We start from the raw sequence: 16,091 nt of genomic DNA on the forward strand, positions 1-16,091 counted from the left end.
ATAACTTTAATCCATTAATGACGAACGTCGCTCTTGACGGTACATGATTTACAATATTATCAGTTCAGAATACAGTCTTGAAGAATACGGCGAATTGCTAGGTCGTAGCAAATGACTTAGCTGAAGGCAATGCTAAACTGTCGTCTCTGGAAATGAGAGCGTATGTAGTCAGTGAACCATTGCTAGCAAAGTCGGCTGTACAACTGGGGCGAGTGCTAGGGAGTCTCTCTAGACTAGACCTGCCGTGTGGCGGCGCTCGGTCTGCAATCACTGATAGTGGCGACACGCGAGTCCGACGTATACTAACGGACCGCGGCCGATTTAAAGGCTACCACCTAGCAAGTGTGGTGTCTGGCGGTGACAACACATATTTGATACGAGAATTCTGTGAATTTCCTTTCCCACCAGGAAACTCTTTGTGGAACACTCACGATGAATAAGAACTTTCTTCCATTACACTTGTAAAATGCTTCGTAGCATCCCGCCTTTGCGAAACAAATGTTCTTCAACAGCATTTGTATAGTAACTGTAGAAGAGATAATCGCGGTCGGTTAGTAATCAGCTGATTCGGCGTAAACGCGCTGCCTGTTTTCCCAACGTATTCACTGCGCCTTGTAGACCAAGTACACCCCTTTCGTTTCCTTAAGATTCAAATTCGAATACATCCGTAACGCCTTAACCCTACAAAGTTATCCTGATTTGTGTGTGTGTGTGTATGTGTGTGTGTGTGTGTATCCCAGTAAGATGAAAGTTCAAAATGGCTCTGAGCATTATGGGACTTAACTTCTGAGGTCATCAGTCCCCTAGCACTTAGAACTACTTAAACTTAACTAACCTAAGGCCATCACACACATCCCTACCCGAGGCAGGATTTGAACCTGCGACCGTAGCGGTAGCGCGGTTCCAGACTGTAGCGCCTAGAACCGCTCGGCCACTCCGGCCGGTCAAGCTGAAAGTGGGGCACAGTGATTTATATGATCAGAACCGTGTTTGACCACCTAATTTCGTAATCTTCCAGACCAGGGGCGGCCCAGGATTCGGCTCACGAGCCATGTCCTGGCAGAAGTGCCTTTTGCCACTGCCTGGCTGCACGCTTCCCCCACTGCCGCGTCACGCTGTCTGACCGAGAGGGAGTGGAGGGACTGCGAACGCGTCACATTTAAATGGCAATGCATTCCCACTGCTTGCGTCTTGATTTTATACTTCACATTTCTCAACGACGTAGTTAACACCGAAACACATTTCCAGCATTATTTAACAATTTTTAAGGCGCTGGAGACATAATACAACTTTTATTTGGTACATGCAGCTAGACACAGACAGTTTCACAGATTTCCGCACTCAGTCTGACATGTAATCCTGCCTTATTTATTTTAATAACCGAAAAAAGGTCTTTTATTGACATGCATTGATGCAAATATTGCGGCTCTTTTACCGTCTCATTATGGAGGTATGGAAAATGCACCCAAGGAAAACAATGCAGACGTCCTGGATATTACACGTTACGATCCTCTTCAACTGTCGGCGGTCTCTGTCAGTCAACAGACGAGATCGGCCTGTACGCCTTTGTGCTGCACGTGTCCCTTCACGTTTCCACTTCACTATCACATCGGAAACAGTGGACTTAGGGATGTTTAGAAGTGTAGAAATCTCGCGTACAGACGTATGACAGAAGTGACACCCAGTCACCTGACCACGTTCGAAATCCGTGAGTTCCGCAGAGCGCCCCATTCTGCTCTCTCACGATGTCTGATGACTGCTGAGGTCGCTGATGTGGAGCGCCTGGCAGTAGGTAGCAGCACAATGCACGTAATATGGAAAACTTACGGTTTTTGAGATGTTCGGATACTTTTGACCACATAGTCTAATTGGAGAGAAAATTGTTTATGATGCAGTTTGAGTAAAAGAAGGCACAGGTAGATTGGACACATTCTGAGTTATCAAGGAATCGTCAATTAGGTATTTTACGAGACTGTAGCGGTGAAATCGCAGAGGGGGAACAAGGGTTGATAAGAGCAACTAGATTCAAATCGATATAGGTCGCGGATATTCTGAGGCTTTCATAGGACAGTCTGTCGTGTGAGGCTGCTTCAAACGAGTCATCGAACTGAAGATCACAACACAATCAACAGGTTTTTCGCTGAAATTTCGAATGAACTGCTGGGTATCTGTGATCTCTTGCTATGATACATCGGTGCAAAATCTGCTAGCCTTCTTCAGGTGTGTACTGACAAAAATACACTGATCTCTCACATGCAAGTATAAGCTGGTGATCGTGCGCTGTACTCGAATTTCACTCTGCAGGCGATACTCTGCACTTCTGCTGTAAGTGGATTCTGTGCGTCTGCTGCAAATCTGATACAGGGCGAACCACGCGCGCTGTTCAGGATCGCATAGTGGAGCACAAGTATCACCGAATCCGCTATTGCGGAACGCTGGTTTTCTACTGGTCATTCGATTAATTATACTGTAATGAAAATTGTAGCCCATACCTAGAATTTTTATGACTGTCGTTACGGAACCAGTGGAAACACGACTATCTGAAAAGCTGATCAATAGGAAAGGTGGTTTAAGGCTGGATACTGCACAGAAATCCCATCTTTGGACAACTTGGTGCTCTGTGGAGTCGACATAATTCTGTGATTTTATGGAATGAAGGTTATCGATTTGGTGTTGACTTGACGGACTTCCACCATGGAGCGTGTTTGGTACAATGCACACACAACAGCAGCTCATTCGCAAAAAGTACGTTTGTGCAGGATATTGGAATAAACAACAAAGGTTTCGATGGGATCTTAAACAGGGGAACTCTGTGTATGTTCTCCAGTATAAAACTGATGATAACCAGAAGACTGTGGCCGAGCGGTTCTAGGCGATACAGTCTGGGACCGCACGATCGGTACGGTCGCAGGTTCGAATCCTGCCTCGGGCATAAATGTGTGTGATGTCATTAGGTTATTTAGGTTTAAGTAGTTCTAAGTTCTAGGGGCCTGATGAACTACGCAGTTAAGTCCCACAGTGCTCAGAGCCATTTGAACCAGAAGACTGCGCCTCTGTATTAAAGTGAAAAAGGTCAAAGTGTTAAAGATTGTTTTGTGCTTTTCAAATTCCGTTATTATATCCAATGTGTTTCATTAGAGGCAGCGGTAGTGTGGCCGAGGGATTGAGCTGCCTCTCGTGTGTGTGTGTGTGTGTGTGCATCCCGTCCAGCAATGCTGACAGAATGCAGAATGGCCGAGCAGTGGCGTAACGCCACTGCTTCTGTCTGCGACGTCTCCAGAATCGGCAGCTAATGTGGTGGTGGGTGAGGAGCGGCTGATGCCTACAAAGCGCTGCCCAGCTCGTGGCACTGGGTGACAGTGTGACCGTGATCCACTCTAAATGAACTGTGGCCAGCATACTGTGTCCCAGGACTGCTCTGCAGCTTGTGTCTCAGACCTGATATGGAACCGAATGGTAGACCTCGTACAGCGCTGTAGATGGCGTCCGCTCCCATAGCTGAGAGGTCAGTGCGTCTTACTGTCGTGCAATGGGCCGAGCTTCGGCTCCTGGCCGGGTCGGAGATTTTCTCCGTTCAGGGATTGTGTTTTGTATTGTCCTCATCATCATTTCATAATCATCGGCACGCAGGTCGTCCAGTGAGGTGTGTAACCGCTCAATGTCATTCAATACGGTCACGACGACACTCCTCGATAGACGTTAGCACTCGTGGCGTCACTCGCCTTCATACATGGCAGTGGACGTTTGAAAATTCGTGACGCTAGCTCAGTGGTCGTCAATTGATTTAAATGTATTTCGCGGCTGACTCTTAATTCAGTTACTGCCACGGGGGTGAGGAGAAAGAACACATACTGGTGGTACCAGCATTATCCGTATTTAGATGTTCGATTAATCTGAATGGTTTGCAATGTTCCAGCCATTCTATTCGAACTCTGTGTTGATGTACCGACAAGGACCATTTTCGCAAATAAACATGCAAGTACGTAATGGATGTTCAGTTTCTCAATATAGTTCGTCGTACTCACACATTATACACCCGCTGTAAGAACAATTTCATCCATTTACATTTTCTGTGTCCCACAAAATTGGTTGGCTAAATATTATGACGATACGCTGCATACAACTTCCACAGATATTGTTTATCATGTAGTAAAGACTACGTAATGAAGCCAAAATCGTGGATAAAATTGAAATGTAGTTTGTTTATTAACACTTTTCTTTTCACTAATTAAATATGAAATATGAATCGGGATTGGAGGTGATGATCCTATCCTTCTTTTTTAGTATTTTAGGTCCCCGTTAATTAATATCTGGTAGTTAATAAGAGAAATATTTTTTATGCTGGCGCGTTGTTTGAATCAGTTACCCCCCGCAACCGTCCAAGGATAAGATTCTATTAAAGTTCCGCGCACACGCGTTTCACCATTTTATAAAATGCAGAATTGCGTAAACTATAGCTTTCCGTTGCGCACAATTTTCGTGGGTTCCACAACCATAATAGTTTACCAAGAGTATTTTTCCCAGCTAACACAGAATTCGAATTATATTGTCGGATTCATTTTCACTTCACTCGACAATAAACGTCTCTGATCACTTCGCCACACGTAATGTATTTTAAACGTGCTTGAAGAGTCTTTAAATAATCTCCTTAACGAATTTCGCAGTTGCGTACCACTTTTTCATCGACTAGCCCAATCGCGGTAACTGAAGGTAGAGAGCCCAATAATGTGTTACATGTTCTTTTATATGTATTAAAAAACAAACGCGCCCCTATATCTTTCTGTCCCACTTGGTCTTTGCTACTTTGCTTTTTATTACTTTTCATTATATTGATCCTTAGTAATACTCTGCAGTTATTAAAGTTTCCTATTACTTTCACCTTTTTAATTCTTCCCCGATTTTAATTAGTATGGTGCTAATTGACACGCCTGCGCGCAAACTACCGTTATAGGTGCCAACTGAAAAAGATTTGCAGCTCGGCGTCCGAACTTCCCCACGTGGAGACTTCTGGCCACAAATCCCATACGATCATTCCGTTTCATGCTGGATAGCGTGACAAGTGTCACAGCTCTATGTTGGCAGTGCTGAGATACTAACAAAAGATGATTTCTGTACAAGAGTGGCTAGGTGTACACACGCTCACAGGCAGCACTTGCTTGGGCTTTGCTATGCCTCTCGGTCGCTGGTGTGGAAAGAATCCCATCTCCTTCCAGTGCTGCCGTGTCACTATCCCACATCTTGCGTGGAGAGCTCGTTTCGCAATGATGGCTGTTGTAAGGCATAACATCTGCACTCGCTTGATGCTGTCTCTGCCGTGATCTGCTTCCAATTTCGCACGTTTCTGACCTGATACGTTCGGTGGACTAAGAAGACAACCATTTAACGACATCACGTAGCTATCCACGTACTTTATTGCGCATCAAACTGAGGACTCTAGGTGTAAGTGGCATTTTGACATGAAGAGATTGGCGCAGAAAATGGGTGCAGGGAATGTAAAACCGGTCAGGTTGTAAGACGTCGTGGTCTCCTGACCTTTATTGGTTACATATTCCGCCCTCACAATCATATTCCGCACATCAAGATGCTCCATTCGATCCCAAACTCGGTAAGATAAAGTCAATGTTGTATGAATTCATGTAAACGATATGCAAATAACAAGTAAGCGCACCGTGGTTGAAATACTCGAGGCTGGCGTACACACATACATTCCATACACGACGGGCACAGGAGCTTTTAGTTCGGGAGAGAAACCACACAACAGGACGCTGGTCCCTTCAGAGGACGACCCAGCCTATGTCGGCCGGTGATTGCCCGTGGAGCAGACAGCGTGGGCCCGAGTGAAAGGGAGAACGACCCAGTGTCAGCTTAAAAGCAAATTCCGCTACATTGTGTGGGAGCGGCCAGCCTACGCATACTTTACACATAGCACACAGTTTCAGAGATTTTCACAGGGAGACAGCAAACGCCAAACGCCGATGCTACGGATTTCCGGATTGGTCGCCTTAAACGAAAAGTCATTCTCCCTTTATAGAAGAGCAATGCTGATTGGCAGACGATATTTCTGACGTCTTCAGCTGAAGGAGTAATGGAAGAGACCGAAAGGTATACCCCTTCACGTCTGGCGTGGAGAGGCGCCATTCCGTTGTCGCTCTTGGAGCGAGGAACAAGTCTCTCCTCAGTACTTCACTGGGAGAGCACCTCGGTCGAGAGCGAATTGAAGTGCGACTGTCTATATTGAGTCCTTGCGATTAAGCGTTGTTCACTGTGTTGGCCGACACACTTATTGCGCTGTGTGAACGGACAGAGTTATAGTTAAATGCCTGTGAGCAAATTTTTGAGTGACATCGCGGTGGACTGGTTATCTGACCAGTGTAACACGCCAATAGTTAGACTAGGGGCTAATAGGAGTCCTTGACTTCATCAAGGCGTAGGGAGAGTTTGATTGGCGAAGGTCAATCCAGATAGAACGAGAGTTATATTATCTGTGAGCAGCGAGTGGCGCAGACAGCAGTCATCGCAGCTTACGGTATTGTGCGCTACAGCTATTGCGAGCCCCATATTTCCTCCACAACAGTAAACTTCACTGCATTTCACATGCGACAGCCTCGACTGTACCTAGCAACGTTCTAAAGGATAATTATTCAAGTTGAGTAGGCGTGCCTCTCAGCCATTCTGCCAAGTCAACAACCATCTTAAACTCAGTATTGAAATTTCATTAGCGAATCCTATCTTGAGAGGTAACTTCACATTCCGAAAAGAACCACGATATAACTTGTTCAATTCATAACTAAAAGTGCCATTGTGATTTCTCAGAATTTTTGCAAAATAAATAATAACTTTCGTTAGGTTCATGTTTTTCTTACACTAACTAGCACTACTCCAGTACCCAAGTATCCCACTAGTTACTTAAGACATTTTATTAATTTTTGTGTGATTTCCTTACAGCAGACGACTGCAGAAGATATTTATTGCTGAAAGTATTTCAGGCATTTCTCTTTAGAACGTTAGGAGCGTCTGTCTGACTACTGTAGTAGTGTGCGGGTAGGAATTGCATCTTGCAGGAGCCACAGGGTAAAGGGTACATCTCAGATTAATCCGTTGCGCAGAATAACAGAATCTCAGATCAACCCCACGCTCACAAGGTGACTGATGAGCCAAAAAGGGAAAAAAAATGTTCCGTGGTAGATGTGGGGCAGCCAATCATAGGCTCTCTCACGTCTCCAGCCAGTGGCCCCTGTACTGTACCGGCAGCAGCAGAGATGCCTGTTGACCGCACAGAGATACACAATAGTGCGGCTTTGCTGCATTGTTGTGGCGAGGCGGTGGCGAATCCCCGCGCCTTGCGACAGCGGCTATCACGCGAGGCCGCGACCCCGCAGCCGCAGAACCCACCAGACGTCCGCCTGCTGATCCGCTCTGGTTGGCTGCCCGGTGCACGGCTGCGCAACGGAGCAGTCTTGCGCAAGCCGCAACGCAGCGTGCGTTCCACTAATGGACGGCACCGATACAAATTGGTTTCGGGACAGTCACGACTCTTCGAGCCGCCGACGCTCGTTCACTTTCCCCCATTTCTCTTCTTCATTCATCACACGATGGCCGGCTGGACAAATAAGAGCACCGATCGACAAAGAATGCCAATCGTTTCACTTTTGCCCTTAACATATCGTCCAAGTCGCAATGCTAGGGAATTTGACATAACTGTTCAAGAAAACTGCGTGTCCGTGTTTATTGTGACAACAAATACAGGATGTAGCAGATACAAATCGATCCAGACATCTACATGTACATCTACATGACTACTCTGCAATTCACATTTAAGTGCTTGGCAGAGGGTTCATCGAACCACAATCATACTATCTCTTTACCATTCCACTCCCGAACAGCGCGCGGAAAAAACGAACACCTAAACCTTTCTGTTCGAGCTCTGATTTCTCTTATTTTATTTTGATGATCATTCCTACCTATGTAGGTTGGGCTCAACAAAATATTTTCGCAGTCGGAAAAGAAAGTTGGTGACTGAAATTTCGTAAATAGATCTCGCAGCGACGAAAAACGTCTTTGCTTTAATGACTTCCATCCCAACTCTCGTATCATATCTGCCACACTCTCTCCCCTATTACGTGATAATACAAAACGAGCTGCCCTTTTTTTGCACCCTTTCGATATCCTCCGTCAATCCCACCTGGTAAGGATCCCACACCGCGCAGCAATATTCTAACAGAGGACGAACGAGTGTAGTGTACGCTGTCTCTTTAGTGGACTTGTTGCATCTTCTAAGTGTCCTGTCAATGAAACGCAACCTTTGGCTCGCCTTCCCCACAATATTATCTATGTGGTCTTTCCAACTGAAGTTGCTCGTAATTTTAACACCCAGCTACTTAGTTGAATCGACAGCCTTCAGAATTGTACTATTTATCGAGTAATCTAATTCCAACTGATTTCTTTTGGAACTGATGTGGATCACCTCACACTTTTCGTTATTTAGCGTCAACTGCCACCTGCCACACCAAACAGCAATCTTTTCTAAATCGCTTTGCAACTGATACTGGTCTTCGGTTGACCTTACTAGACGGTAAATTACAGCATCATCTGCGAACAACCTAAGAGAACTGCTCAGATGGTCACCCAGGTCATTTGTATAGATCAGGAACAGCAGAGGTTCCAGGACGCTTCCCTGGGGAACACCTGATATCACTTCAGTTGTACTCGATGATTTGCCGTCTATTACTACGAACTGCGACCTTCCTGACAGGAAATCACGAATCCAGTCGCACAACTGAGACGATACCCCATAGGCCCGCAGCTTGATAAGAAGTCGCTTGTGAGGAACAGTGTCAAAAGCTTTCCGGAAATCTAGAAATACGGAATCGACTTGAGATCCCCTGTCGATAGCGACCATTACTTCGTGCGAATAAAGAGTTGCACAAGGAACGATGTTTTCTGAAACCGTGCTGATTACGTATCAATAGATCGTTCCCTTCGAGGTGATTCATAATGTTTGAATACAGTATATGCTCCAAAACCCTACTGCAAACCGGCGTCAATGATATAGGTCTGTAGTTAAATGGATTACTCCTACTACCCTTCTTAAACACTGGTGCGACCTGCGCAATTTTCCAATCTGTAGGTACAGATCTATCGGTGAGCGAGCGGTTGTGTATGATTGCTAAGTAGGGAGCTATTGTATCAGGGTAATCTGAAAGGAACCTAATCGGTATACAATCTGGACCTGAAGACTTGCCCGTATCAAGCGATTTGAGTTGCTTCGCAACCCCTAAGGTATCTACTTCTAAGAAACTCATGCTAGCAGCTGTTCGTGTTTCAAATAGTGGAATATTCCATTCGTCTTCCCTGGTGAAGGAATTTCGGAAAACTGCGTTCAGTAACTCTGCTTTAGCGGCACAGGATTCCCAAACTGCATCAGGATCCACCGCAAGTAGTATGACAGTTAGGCGGTTGGTGAGAAAACTTGGATTTCATGGTCGAGCAGCTGCTCATAAGCCACACATCACGCCGTTAAATGCCAAACGACGCCTCGCTTGGTGTAAGGAGCGTAAACATTGGACGATTGAACAATGGAAAAACGTTGTGTGGAGTGACGAATCACGGTACACAATGTGGCGATCCGATGGCAGGGTGTGGGCATGAATGTCCGTTGAACGTCATCTGCCAGCATGTGTAGTGCCAATAGTAAAATTCGGAGGCGGTGGTGTTATGGTGTGATCGTGTTTTCATGGAGGGGGCTTGCAGCCCTTCTTGTTTTGCGTGGCACTAGCACAGCACAGGCCTACGTTGATGTTTTAAGCACCTTCTTGCTTCCCACTGTTGAAGAGCAATTCGGGGACTGCGATTGCATCTTTCAACACTATCGAGCACCTCTTCATAATGCACGGCCTGTGGTGGAGTGGTTACACAACAACATCATCCCTGTAATGGACTGGCCTGCACAGAGTCCTAACCTGAATCCTGTAGAACACCTTTGGGATATTTTGGAACGCCGACTTCGCGACAGGCCTCACCGACCGACATCGATACCTCTCCTCAGTGCAACACTCCGTGAAGAACGGACTGCCACTCCCCAAGAAACCCTCCAGCTCGTGACTGAACGTATGCCTGCGAGAGTGGAATCTGTCATCAAGGCTAAGGGTGGGCCAACAACATACTGAATTCCAGCATTACCGATGGAGGGCACCACGAACTTGTAAGTCATTTTCAGATAGATGTCCGGATACTTATGATCACATAGTGTAGATTCAGCACGTCGTCTTAGTTACGTGATCTACGTCTCTAACATGTAGCGTTGTTTCTGCGCCACCACATTCCGAAACGTTCTATTCTGTTCTTGTCGAAACTGATTATCGTCCACGACTCACATTCTTACAGGGCTACGCTCTATATAAATGTCTTCAGAAAAGACCGTGTAACACTGAAATGGATATTAGATGTTAAAAATTTCTTCCTTTTCAGAAATGTTTTTCTTGCTATTGCTATTGTGCATTTTGTGTCATCTCTGCTTCGACCATCATTCTTTACTTTACTGCTTAAATAACAAAACTCATCTGCTAGTTTTATTGTCACATTTGGTAATCTAATTCTTTCATTGCCGCCTGATTTAATGCGATTAAACTCCAAAGCCCCTGATTTACTTTTCAGAATTTTAAACATGGTTCACAGCAACAGTCGTAAATAAACTTTCAATAAATTATGAATACAACGATTTGGTTGCGTAAAGTACGTTATAATAAGTCTTCACCAGGTTTCAATACCGCTAGAGGTACCTTACTCAGAAGGAAGAAAGCCACATAACTTAGATTACGCTAAAATTATAAGCGTAGATTATAACTCATAACGTATGATCCAATGTTAACGTAATATAAGTGCCGTGACTTTATTCCTTGTGGAGAAGACACCTCTGGTGGTACTGAAATCTAGTCAAGACATAAAAATAAGCTTCGTTCAACCGATTGGCTGAATACATCATTTATGGAAAATGAATTACTTGTGTTTATGTTCATGGTATAATCTCTCTTCAAGACACAATCCATTCCGTTGAATTGTCCTTCCAAGTCCTTTGCCGTCTCTGACAGGATTACAACGTCATCGTGTAGTGGGACGCGAAACTGAAGCGTCACCCATCCACCAGTGTCAGCCCAGTTTGCAGGTGAATATAAGTTTAATTCAGTGTTTTGTTTATGTATTTTGTAATATTTGTAATGGTTGTGAATTATCTAAAGTTTTGTATTTATTTTTATGTTTCATGTACGGAGAGGGCGGCGCAACGAACGGAGACAGCATCTTCACTGCCGGGACCAGAGAGAAAATTGCTGGCCACTATACGTCGTGGGTCGACAGCCAAAGAGCAACAGAAGATCCTGAAACCGAGTTGTTGCGTCGTGCTTCTAAAAACTGAAAAAAATAAGAATTTGTAATTTTACTACAACAATGACGTCATAGAAAGTTTAATCATGTTGTAAATGTTCAGTTCCGTTTTGTCAAGGCTCAGGTTCACGTCTATATGTAGTGTATAGGAAGATAATAAACTAGTGTATACTACAAAAGTTTAAATACGTGTTCCGAGAATTTGTTTATGAAGAATTATATTCAGGAAGAAGCATTACTGATTTATTTGACAAGATTATTAATTTTGACAACGTTCATCGCGATTTTGAGTCTTAAAAGTTTATTCGATGTGGTTTTAATATTTATTAAAGCAGATAACTTGCATTAATATAATGTCTGAGAAGAAACAAACGACATCTAAATTGAAAAAAGTTTGTGCGAACCAATTGGACTGAGTGACGTAATTCTGCGCATACGACTCAAATGATGATGTTTTAATTACAGTTTCGATCAAGAACCATTCAGAGACAACTTTAAAAAGAATTTAAATAATTTTGAAGTGTTTTGTAACTGACGTAGGTGACGAAGTCTGCACATGGTCATATGTCAAAAGAAAATCATTTATATAAAACGTACGTCGTTACACTACAATCGTCAAACCTTAACGTTTTGGTTTCTTCGCCCTGAATTTTAATTCATTTTCCTCATTTATCCTTCGTTTTTCCTATGCCGCTCAACGCACAGCTTTAATAACATCAGAATTGGCGAATGTAACTGACCGTGCCATACCCTCTCGCGCTTGTCGGCTCTTTATGTCGTCGGAAGTGTGTGGATGACGTTTTTCCGAAAGTCTGATTGTACGTCGCAAATGTCATGGATTGTACACGCCAACCTAAATCATCCTTTTTTGCCATTTTCCCCAATGATTTTAAAAATTCTAATAGATTGTTACCTATCCCTCCTGTCTTACCTGATCTTAGGTCGTCCAAAGCTCTTAAAATTTCTGATTCTCATATTGGATCCCCTGTCTCTTCGGTGACAACACCTGCTTCTTCTTCCATCACGTCTTCAGATAAGTCCTCTTTCTCATGAAGGCTTTCGATGCTCTCTTTCCACCTCTTCACTCTCTTCTCTGCATTTAACAGTAGAATTCCCATTGCCTTGTTAACATTACCTTCCCCGTTTCTAATTTAACTAAACGTTGTTTTGACTTTTCTATAAGCCGAGTCAGACCTTCTGACAATCATTTTTTTTTTTAGATTTCTTCACACTTTTCGTGCAGCCGTTTCGCCTTAGCTTCCGTACACTTCCTATTTATTTCATTATTAGATCACTTCTATCTGTGTATTCCCGAATTTCCCAGCACACTTCTGTAATTTCGTCTTTCGTCGAACAAGTGAAGTATTTCGTCTGTCACGCGTGGTTTCTTCGCAGTTACGTTCGTTGTGCCTATGTCTTTCTTTCAGTATTATGTGATTATCCTTTTTACAGCTGTCCTTTCCTTATCACTTGAACAACCAATCGAATTGTTTACTACCGCAGTATTTATAGCCTCAGAGAACTTCAAGCATACCTCTTCATTCCTTAACACTTCCGTATCACACTTCTTTGCGCATTGATTCTTCCTGACTAGTCGCTTAATCCTAAGCCTACTGTTCACCACTACAAAATTGCGATCTGTTCACAATAACTCATTCTCTGCCCTAACTTAGTATTCATGACGAATCCTACTCCCATTGTTCCATTTTCTGCCACTGTTAATTTTAGCCCATACTTGTCTGCCCAGAAATCCTTGTCTTTTTCCCACTTAACTTCTCTGAACCCCACAAGTAGAGTGAACGTTAGCATTTTCCTTTAAAGATTTTTTAGCTTGCTTGCCACGTTTGAAATTCTGAGATTCCACGCCCCGATTCGTAGGACGTTACTCTTTCTTTGGTTATTAAGTATTTTTCTAATGGTCACTTTTCCTTTGGGCAATCAGCTCCCGGAGATCCGAATGAGGGACTAGTCAAGAAACTTTTTCTAGTGGAGAGATCATCATGACACTTTTTCAATTACAGGCCACATGTCCTCTGGATACACATTATGTGTCTTTAACACGATGGTTTCCATTGCCTTCTGCATCCTCCCACAGTTGATCACTGCTGAGTCTTCCGCCTTTTAGGGACAGATTCCCGCCCCAAGAACAAGCGATTACCCTGAGCCTTTGTCCGTTCCTCCGCCCTTTTTGACAAGGCCGTTGACAGAACGAGGGTGACTTCTTATGCCGGAATCTGCGGCCGCCATTGATGAAGTTTTTTATTTAGAGCAAAGAGGCTACCCCTCCATCACAAGCGTACTACAGATTGAAATGGAAGGACGTTGATTTAACTGACCCACTGAAGTAACTGTCTAATAGTGCTTAACTCGTGACATCGTTCTGAAGTCGATGCACCCGCAAGTCAGTAATTTTCTGGTTGACCGCTAATCTCTGAATTTTATCCAAATACGCGGATCGACGTCACTGCAGTACACAATGAATTTATTACATCTAGTACTCATGGTAATGGTCAATGCGTATTTTTTTTTTTTTTTTTTTTTTTTTTTTTGCAGTAGCTACCATGCTGGGGGTAATTTCGCCCTGAGGGATAAAAATGAAAGGCTTCGTCTGTGTTTCGGTCACGAAATTAAATTATTTTAAAGTATCACTACTATTATCGCTATTTCATAAAACTACATTACTGATTACGTATGTTACCAATAATTACTTTCTTTAAAATACTAACATTACCACGTAACACAATGCCCGGTGGTGGTCACAGCTTGTGAAACAAAGGAATGAGAAACGTCTTCTTGACATAATCCACCCGCTACACACATACTTTGTACCATGCATTGATGACAGTAAAATTGAGACATGTCACATATGTTTAAATATCTCTTGAATATGGCTTTTTTGAGCTGTAGGTAGTTCCTGTCATGGACGAGAAAATGCTTCTTTATTCACTTCGTAACAGATATACGGTCTAACTGGTAGCACGTCACAACAGTAACTACTGAATGGCTACCAGCATGGCAGTGGCAAGACACAAAGCTTTGGCAGCCTCAAGTCTTCTTACTTCTAAACTGACAGTAATTGGGAGTTCAGTAACAAAGTGACTCACAGAAAATAAGTATAGTACTCACATTTTTAACGGGTTGATTTTAAACGGGCGATGAATCGTGAGCCGCACGACAGAATAGTAGTCTGAGGAAGCACATTTCGTAACATGTAACTGCGCTCATTGTGGCTACATAGCTTTCTTTCCATAGAAGGAGTTCCAGGTAATACTCGCAATGGACCGAAAATTGCTTCATCATTCTATATAAATGGTTGTTAGGATTATGTAGTACCGTTTGTTTTATAAATTCGTGGTTTAATAAAACATCTACGAACACCAAGTATCATTTATATTTCGTATTTTTAAAAATAAAAGTTTTAAGAGAAACTTCTTTTTCATTCCAAAGTTTAAGTAGGCAATAATGTTGTAGATGGGGTGAGACGGGGTACTAGAAAATTTCTGACTGTCCCACAGATGACAAAATGGTAGATATCGAAATAGACGACAGAGGGATAGAGAACAATTAAAATCTCTCAAAAGAGGAAAGGTCGCTGGACCTGATGGGATACCAGTTCGATTTTACACAGAGTACGTGAAGGAATTTTCCCCCCTTTTTGCAGCGGTGTACCGTAGGTCTCTAGAAGAGCGTAGCGTTCCAAAGGATTGGAAAGGAGCACAGGTCATCCCCGTTTTGAAGAAGGGACGTCGAACAGATGTGCAGAACTGAAGACCTATATCTCTAACGCCAATCAGTTGTATGGTTTTGGAACACGTATTAAGTTCGAGTATAATGACTTTTCTGGAGACTAGAAATCTACTCTGTAAGAATCAGCATGGGTTTCGTAAAAGACGGTCGTGTGAAACCCAGCTCGCGCTATTCGCCCACGAGACTCAGAGGGGCATACACACGGGTTCCCAGGAAGATGCCGTGTTTGTTGACTTCCGTAAGGCATTCGATACAGTTCCTCACAGTCGTTTAATGAACAAAGTAAGAGCATATGGAATATCAGACCAATTGTGTGATTGGATTGAAGAGTTCCTAGATAACAGAACGCAGCATGTCATTCTCAATGGAGAGAAGTCTTCCGAAGTAAGAGTGGTTTCAGGTGTGCCGCAGAGGAGTGTCGTAGGACCGTTGCGATTCACAATATACATAAATGACCTTGTGAATAACATCGGAAGTTCAATGAGGCTTTTTGCGGATGATGCTGTGGTATATCGAGAGGTTGTAACAATGGAAAATTGTACTGAAATGCAAGAGGATCTGGTGCGAATTGACGCATGGTGCAGGGAAAGGCAATTGAATCTCAATGTAGACCAGTGTAATGTGCTGCGAATACATAGAAAGAAAGATCCCTTATCATTTAGCTACAGTATAGCAGGTCAGCAACTGGAAGCAGTTAATTCCATAAATTATCTGGGAGTAGGCATTAGGAGTGATTTAAAATGAAATGATCATATAAAGTTGATCGTAGGTAAACCAGATGCCAGACTGAGATTCATTGGAAGAATCCTAAGGCAATGCAATCCGAAAACAAAGGAAGTAGGTTACAGTACACTTGTCCGCCCACTGCTTGAATACTGCTCACCAGTGTGGGATCCGTACCAGATAGGGTTGACTGAAGAGATAGAGAAGATTCAACGGAGAGCAGCGCGCTTCGTTACAGGATC

The sequence above is a fragment of the Schistocerca piceifrons genome, chromosome 2 (assembly GCF_021461385.2).
Source record: "Schistocerca piceifrons isolate TAMUIC-IGC-003096 chromosome 2, iqSchPice1.1, whole genome shotgun sequence".
Taxonomy (NCBI): domain Eukaryota; kingdom Metazoa; phylum Arthropoda; class Insecta; order Orthoptera; family Acrididae; genus Schistocerca; species Schistocerca piceifrons.